This window comes from Pelodiscus sinensis, chromosome 17 (assembly GCF_049634645.1).
Source record: "Pelodiscus sinensis isolate JC-2024 chromosome 17, ASM4963464v1, whole genome shotgun sequence".
Classification (NCBI taxonomy): domain Eukaryota; kingdom Metazoa; phylum Chordata; order Testudines; family Trionychidae; genus Pelodiscus; species Pelodiscus sinensis.
The window spans coordinates 28,719,687-28,728,453 of NC_134727.1; the positions used below are offsets into that span (position 1 = coordinate 28,719,687).

An 8,767-nucleotide genomic window follows, 5' to 3' on the forward strand; every position below is an offset into this window, starting at 1 on the left:
CCGCTCCGCTTTCCTCCCGCATCGCCAAGGGGGCTCCCCCGCCCGCCTCGGGTTCCAAGCGTCTGCCCCCCCCCCCAACAAACCTGCTAGTATTGGGGTCGCCCCCCACTTCACCCTCCTACACGCCCCCTTTTCTGGGATTGCCCCCACAGGCCCAGGCAACCCACCCAGCCCCAGCTCTCAGAGCCAGGAGGGCATCCCACAGCCATCAGAACTACAGGGCTAGAAATGTAGCCGTGTTAGTCTGGGGTAGCTGAAGCAAAATGCAGGACAATGTAGCACTTTAAAGACTAACAAGATGGTTTATTAGGTGATGAGCTTTCGTGGGCCAGACCCACTTCCTCAGATCAAATAGTGGAAGAAAATAGTCACAACCATATATACCAAAGGATACAATTAAAATAATGAACATATATGAAAAGGACAAATCACATTGCAGAACAGGAGCGGGATGCAGGGGGGGGGGGGAAGGAAGGTAAGTGTCTGTGAATTGATGATATTAGAGGTGGGGAGAGTGGGATGTTTGTGAGTTAATGGTATTAGAGGTGATAATTGGGGAAGCTATCTTGGTAATGGGTAAGATAGTTTGAGTGTTTGTTCATTCCTTTTTGGAGAGTGTCAAATTTTAACATGAATGACAGTTCAGAGGATTCCCTTTCAAGTGCAGATGTAAAAGGTCTTTGTAGCAGAATGCAGGTGGTTAAGTCATTGAGAGAGTGTCCTTTCTGGTTAAAATGGCAAGAAACTGTTTTTCTACAGGGCTGTTTTCTTAGCATCCCCACCCCACCTCTCTTCCCAGGATTTAGTATTATTATTGTATTATTATTACATTTTATTATTATTATAATATTGTATTATTATGTATTAATTAGTAGTACTCAACATGTAGAATAGTGATAGAAATGTAGCGGTGTTAGTCTGGTGTAGCTGAAACAAAATACAGGACTATGTAGCACTTTAAAGATTAACAAGATGGTTTATAAACCATCTTGTTAGTCTTTAAAGTGCTACATAGTCCTGTATTTTGTTTCTAGTACTCAACCGCCATTCTAGCTGCTTTTTGCAACACTCAGCAACTCCCAATCTTACACAGAAATGAAAAAAAAGGGGGGGATTGTTGGCAACCCCTCCCAAACTCATCTAACCAAGTCTGTGTGCTTGCCTCGGAAGAACTCCCCACTCAGAAAAAGGGGATTTCTTTACTCACTCTCCTCATTTTACCAAGGGAGGGTGACCTCCCAAATTAAACTTCCTGTCTTTCTTCCTCCTCACCAGGGATCCCTAGTCAAGAGCATGGGGTACAGATCACAGCTAGAGGATTCTCTGCATCTTGGCGTCTTCAAAGTATTTGAAGGCTTCAGTCTCTGAGATATAGGTGAGAGGATTATTCTGGGAGGGGTGGGTGAGATTCTGTGGCCTACACTGTGCAGGGGGTCAGACTGGATGATCATAATGGTCCCTTCTGACCTTAAAGTCTATGAGTCAATGAGTGTATAAGAGCTGCCGCCAGGCTCTAAATTAACCGCCCAGATTACTTAGCCACAACTCCTTGTTCAAGAGATGCTTAGAATTTATTTTTTTTTAAATGTTACTTATAATACAAAGAAACAATGGCAATGGACTGGTTTCTTGAGGAAAGACTATAAATACAAAGGGCACAAGAAATATAGTGTTCTTATCACAAAAGAGGCTCTTGTGGTTAAAGCACAAGGCTTGGAGTCTTGAGATATAGGTTACTCAAAGGTTTACCTGGCATTGCTCAGGTTCTAACTCAAGTTTTGTTTTTCTTCATTTAAATCATTGCTCTGGGGTGGGGCTGGAGATGAGAGGTTCATTATGCAGGCTGTCCCAGGGAGATAGGCAGGGGCAGATATAGGGCAGGGCGAATGGGGCGGCCGCCCCGGACCCCGCGCTTAAAAAAGCCCCGCGCATGCGCCGTGGCAAAGGGGGGGCCCCGCAGAGTTATGCTGCCCGGGGCCCCGCAAAACGGTCATCTGCCCCTGGAGATAGGATAACCCCAGCCTTCTATCTCTGCAGCAGCTTGGGGTCAGATGAGAAGTGCCTGTCCATGGCCACTGCAGTGAGCATATTCCCAGGATGGGGGACAGACAGACAAATAGACACATAAACTCTCTAAAATATATAGTGAATCACGTGTCCCTTTCTGCACCCCTGACACCTGCTGGCCCAATGGGGTTATAGCGGTCCTGATCCCCATCTCTAGCCCCTTGCTGCCTCCCTGTGGTCATTCAACTGTATAACTGACCTTCCTACTAGAACTTTCTCTTTCCATTTTATGAGACACAATCAAATTTCAGGCACATCCCATTGTCCTGGCACAACCAAATCCTTACCTTGCTTTACATTATGATAAGAGAAAGCTGCATACCAAATTTGGTGGTCCTAACTCTTACCATTTAGGAAGAGTTCTTAAACAACAGACTCACAGACAGATGAACAGACAGATGCACATTTTTTTAAATGAAGAAGAAGAAAGAAGACGAAAGATATCTTGGCTCTGACATACACTCACTGTGTGACTGTAGGCAAGTTACTTAAATTTTCTGTAACTTAACTTTACCATTTGTAAAACTGGAAAAACACTTTTTTACCTCAGAGGGACAGTGTGAAATTCACCTCTTAATATTTTTAAGCACCCACTTATGAGTAAAAACTACTTCTGTAATATTTCAGATGGGCGTAAGCTTGCTGGATCAAAGTCCACTGTTGTTATAAAGAAAACAATATCCCAAGCTATTGTAAAAATGTATGCCTGTCATTGCCACTGATGCCAAGGAAATAAATAAATTATTTCTGTGGGAAGAAGAAAGAATTGTGATGATAAATATGTCTATCTTACACTTAAGTACCTCTATAGAGAAGAACATTTACTCTTCTATAATTTCTTTTGCAGATTTAAAAAACAATATTTCCAAATGTGGTTAGTAATTTTAGGTGTCTCATTCTGAGTTGCTCAAGTTGAATTACTTTAAAGGGGTCTGATTTTCAGAAAGTGAGTGCTCAGTTCTTCAAGGTGTATCAAGCTGGTCACCCAGAAATTGAGATGGGAAAAATCACTAGTAACATTTTAAAGTTTTAGCTAAAATCATAAAACATCAAAATGTGAACTATAACCAAACTAAAAGCAATTGGCTTTAACACCCCTGCACGGTACCAGATTTTGCACAGCTTGCCTATATGTGGTGTCTATGTACAGTGACATTGCATTTTGCACCTGCTTCTGAAAGAATTTGAGTAAATTATCCTTGAAGCAATCATGAGCCAAGAAAACATCACCTGTAACAGCATTTATAGAAATTACAACAACTTTTAAGTTTAATTTTTCCTTTTTACATGTGCATTGTGTCTCATGGAAAAACAAAGAAATACTAAACAAACCAGAAATAGTGTACTTCTTTTTAGACTTCCACTGGTCCATAAATATCCCTATAGTAAGAACTGCCAGTAAGGAATATGCAAGAAACCCTCAAATTAATGCACATAGGCAATACCTAGGTTTAAATGGCTTTTCCCCTAAATTCTATAAAACTTAACCATCATAGCTATTGCAGAATAATAAATAAAATAGCATATAAAGAACAACTCCAACAGCTATACTCCCCCCCTTCCCAAATAAACAGGATTTAATCTATAAAGGCTGCCAAGAGATAACCTTACTAAAATGCTGACTTTAAAGACATCTCTAAGACCTTATGGTACCTAAAGGTTATTTGAGCCCACCTATATTCACAGCTCCACTGACCAAATCAGTTTAAGAAAAGACAGACTGGCATTATACAAGGTGTGCAAAGTGCTGTTCCAACTACACTTGGCAACACTGTTTCGCCACAATGCTTATCTTCTGTCAATAGATGGCAAGGAAACTTTCAATTACTATACCTATTATAAATACCCTTAAATAATGTGATTTGGGGAAGGTTCTATAAATGGGATTTACGCCATTTTCAACCAGCCATTATAGAAGCCAGGAACTCAGAATGGTAGCACATTATTGTCTCTTCTTTTTAACCTGGTACTGTACTAGGATTTCTGGTTACCAAAATCAGACCACACAAGAAAATTGCTAATGACCATTTCAGAATATAATACCTTTCAGAATATAATTTCAAAATATCTCCCCATATGTGCTGAATTACAAAATCAGTTATTTTACATCCAAGGGGATGGCTGGATGAAAACAATGGAGTTTCACTATACTTCAGGCTTTCAGTCATAAAATCAGTCACTATTTTTTAACATGCACTGTTATGGTCCTGCAAGGACCATAACCCACCCACACTAAAGGAACTGAGAAAAAAAAGTATCTGAAAGGACATAGCCACCATCCTAGTGCTATAGAAGACAAATAAAAGTCTACTATCTCACTTTGTTTAATTTGAAAGGATATTTTGCAAACCTAACAATAAGGATAATCTTCAGAAACTTGGTTAATAACTGATAAAGGCACATCCCTTTCCAAACTGATAAAAATACATTCTTCATGTGAATAACTTTCTATCTCTTCCTCTCCCATCACAGATGCTAGGGTCTAACTAGTTACAATTACACTTTGCAGCACAATGAATAAAAATCTAATTAAAAAAGTCCAATGTGAATTGCTACATCTTTAGGGCTTGATCTGATTCCTACTGTAGTCAATGGAAAGTCTATCATTGACCTAAATTAGAAACGAATTGGACCTTTATACCACTTATACGATCCTATCCCCTTAGTTATACAAAATTTGTTGTTAAAAATGAACAACCAATGAATAAATTCTCATTTTTTTTATTATACAGATTTTTTTTCTGTTCAAATGAGGAATTTTTGAAATTCCACCTTTACTGTGTGAGGATTTTTTTGTTTGTTTTTAATGGCAAAATCCAATAAATCATGTGATGTGCGTGTTGTGTAATCACATACTTGCCTTGCTTATATATGCCTCTTTATAAATGTTAATCTCTGGTTTCCTTTTAAAAAGCGAATTATTTGTTGGCTGCAATATAAATGCTGAAATCCTAATCTCCCTTCTTATTCACGTTAGATAACTGTGATGGAGACGTGCTAAAAATATTCTGGTTGGGAGGAGTAGACTTTTCAGAGCCAGCATGATAGCATTTCAAGGCTGTTCAGTGACCTGCATGTAATGAGTTGGTATTCTCAGTCTAACCACCAGTAAATAAATGCCTATCCCACAGAACAACCAACATACTTGGCACCCTGGTTGACAGTCTCATGAGAGGCTCAGCTAAGACCTGAATCAGTCACAGAGACTAAACTATAATCACTCACTTCGTTTCCATTCAGTCCTTTCAAACATTTATACATTTATCTGAGCAACATACTTCATGATGCAAATCTGAAAAGGAACAAAGTTAGTATGGTACTTTAATTGTCTGAAGAGTAATTAGATGGCAGTAGAAACTACTAAGAATAAAAAAGTATCTGGTTTTGTAACCTGAGGAAGGATTTTAAACAATAAGATAAAATAATCATAGAAGACAAATTTGAATGAATTTGGACACCTTTTTAAAGAAAAGGTAGTTGGAATAGATGTCGTTCAAGCATTAAAATAACATGAGTATATAGTTTATCATATATTTAAAATTGGATGAGTGTGAAATAGTAAGCCAAATTCATCCCTGGAGTACATGGGGTGCTGTTGTTCAGTTGTTGTGGTCCTTTGTTCATCTCTTTTATATTTTGTTGCTTTATTCTTCTCCATCTGGTGTTTTAGTTTTTCTTCATTAGTGAAATATTATCTAATTATATTTTCAAATATTAATTTTTATTAATAAAGATTTACGTTAAAGTCTCATTGAAATTAACAGGGATCTGCAAGAAAACATGGGACCATCTTAATAATTGCAAGAATAGGACTAGAGATACTTCTTTGACCTTTGACAATACAAGCTTTTATTTTAAATTGCTATTTTTTAATGTTATTGTTGGAGGTATACAGTGTAATTGTAGCCATGTTGGTTCCAGTCCCAGGATACTGTATTAGAAAGAAAAGGTGGGAGGAGAAGTAATCTCTTTTACTGGACCAACTTCTGTTACTGAAAGAGACAAGCTTTTGAGAAAGAGAGTTTTTCTTTTGGTCTGTAAAAGATACTCCAAGGGTATGTCTACACAGCAGTGTTATTTCATAATAATTGGCGTTATTCCGAAATAACATAGGCCGCGTCTACACTACAGGCAGTTATTTCAACATACTATCAAAATAATGGCAAGCTGGAGGAGTTCTTACTCTCACTCTGTAACCCTCATTTTACAAGGAGTAAGGGAAATTGAAGGAGAAGTGCTCTACCATGAACTTCCTGCTGTATAGACAGCGCCAAAAACCAAAATAAGCTATTTTGACTTAAGTTACGCAATTGACATGTTATGTAGCTTATTTCAGCATTAGCCCTGTTTTGTAGATGTGCCCTGAGTGTCACAGTTAAATGCAAGGTGGAGCAAATTGTTTAGCATAAATCCTTAGCACTGGTGCACAACCAGTTAACTCAATTTTGTATTTTAAATATAGTTTTCATAGCCTCAGGCTATGTACCCAAGTGATGGAAAACAGTCCTGGGATGTGACTGAAATCACCCTAAGAAAGATAAATTTTGCATTTTTTGTAGCTCCACAACCCAGATGACTCATTGATCTAAAAGGAAGGAAAGAAGAGGCATTAAGGTCCAGAGTAAATGGGAATGAAAGTTAAGCACGTGAGTAAGTGCTTGCATGATAAGGACTTAAACTGGTATGTTGGATTTCTATAACTATTATTTAATCCTTTCACAAGTGTTTTAAAGCGAGGCTAATAGCTTAAGAATTTTTAAAAAACCAATATTCTCTTTATAACAATACTGTCAATATTATTTCATATTTCCCTTTTCACATTTTTATTGTTAATAGGAAGAACATTTGGCTGCGAACCTAATATTTAATGTTTCTAAATTCCTCTGATGTAGTTGCTTATTCCAATTGGGTACATTACATTTGGAGATTGTTGCCCTTCGGGTTAACATTCTAAATTGTTTATTTTTATGTTAGGATATTATACCCATGCCTTAAACCTCAATATGACAAAGAGCTTCATGCAGTTAGACGTCTGTTCCTGTTTAGAGCTCTATTAGATCCAATTTTGTGTTGCTCCTTGTAGAATCACGACTCTGCTTTCCAAACTTTTTCAAGAATCTTGCCCCCTGCTCAATATAGGATTGTCCAGATCCTAAGGGTGCATCTAGATTGCAGGGTTTTTTTTTTTTTTGGAAAAATGGCCATTTTTCTGAAAAAACTTCACCTACATCCACACTTCAATTGCGTTCTTTCAAAAGAAAATCGAAAGAACGCAGGGGTTTTTCCAACATTGGTAAACCTCGTTCTACGAGGAAAAACACCTTTTCCGAAAGAGTGTGAGCCCCAGGGCCGCTCCAGGCCCGTCTCCTGCACATGGGATCCCACTGTGGCTGGACACTTCCGTGGCCTGCTTGTCCATGGGGGAGGGGAAGTGGGCAGGATGGTCCCCTGGGCACCTCAGGGCACCTGTGCATGCCACATGAGGTCTTGCTCTCAGGACATCACTGTCCCCTATTCTAAGGACAGTTGCTAGCTGCTCACAGAGGAGGGCACAGCCTCAGAGACAGTGTCTGCATGGATGACTGACCGCCTCTCCCTCTTGTTTTCCTCAGCCAGACCAGCTGTCTCTGAGGGGTGATCCACACCATCCCAGGCATGCGACCGAAGCCGGGGGAGCCGCAAGAACTAGAGGGTCCACCAGGATCTCATGAGAGAGAACATTGTAGTCCTGCGTGACATGCAGCAGACCTTGGCCCAAAAGGTCTGCGATGACACCGAGTGGTGCAATAGCATGTGGGACCACCATCTGGGAAGTGATGGCATACCTGGTTCCTGTCCCCGCTTCTGCTTTCCCCACTCCCACTCTTCCCGCTCCTGCTCCCCTCAATTCTGCTCCCTCTGCCATCCCTGACCCCGCTGAAGCCCTACCTAATCCCGAGTTCATCAAGGTCCCTGGATGCGAGGTGGCACTTCCATCCATACCATGTGCCACTCACAGCCCTAAGCCCCCCCCTCCCCATTCAGGTTCTCAGCCTCCCTCCGCTCCAGTTGCTTTTATTATAAAAAACAAAATAGAATTTTTTTGCTGAAACCAAAACAGGTGTATTTATTATTTGCACAGGGAAGGGGGGAAAGGAAGGCTTGTGGTGGGAAAGGTATATGGGGGGGGGGGCAAGGCACAAGCCCCCATTGAGGAGGCCCTGGAGAGAGTTACTGGGCTCCTTCAGAGAACCTCTCCCTCATGGCCTCCCGGATTTTCACTCCTAACTGATGGGCCTGGTGGATGGCAGCTGTCCACAGCTGTTCGAAGGCCCTACCCTCACGGCCGGCCTCTGCCCATCACCCTGGGAGGAAGGCCTCTCTTTTGCTCTCTACAATGTTGTGGAGAACACAACATGCGGCAGCCGCTTTGGGGATGTTGCACTCCACCACGTCGCGGCAAGTCAGGAGGCACCTGAACCTGACCTTGACGTGCCCGAAGGCGCATTCTACCTGCATGTGGGCCTGCTTTAGGTGTGCGTTGAATTGTTCCCTGATGGGGTCCACGTGGCCTGTGTACAGCTTCATGATCCATGGCATTAGTGGGTAGGCTGCATTCCCGATAATGCACGGTGGCGTCTGTATGTCCACCACGTGAAAGTCCTGCTGGGGGAAGAATGTGCCAGCTTCCAGCTTGTGGTAGAGGCTACAGTACCTGAAT

The 8,767-nt window shown here is 41.0% G+C and overlaps 1 long non-coding RNA gene across 2 annotated transcripts; it reads left to right on the forward strand.

Moving 5' to 3' along the window:
* The first annotated feature begins 105 nt into the window (after positions 1–105).
* Positions 106–8,157, forward strand: LOC102443955 (uncharacterized). 2 transcript variants are annotated; one of them, XR_012896365.1, is made up of 3 exons: positions 106–1,375; positions 6,627–6,717; positions 7,680–8,157. It is a non-coding gene; the product is annotated as an uncharacterized LOC102443955 (long non-coding RNA). The 2 variants fall into 2 exon arrangements; XR_331549.4 differs by having other exon boundaries at positions 973–1,375; positions 6,627–6,713.
* The last annotated feature ends 610 nt before the right edge of the window (positions 8,158–8,767 follow it).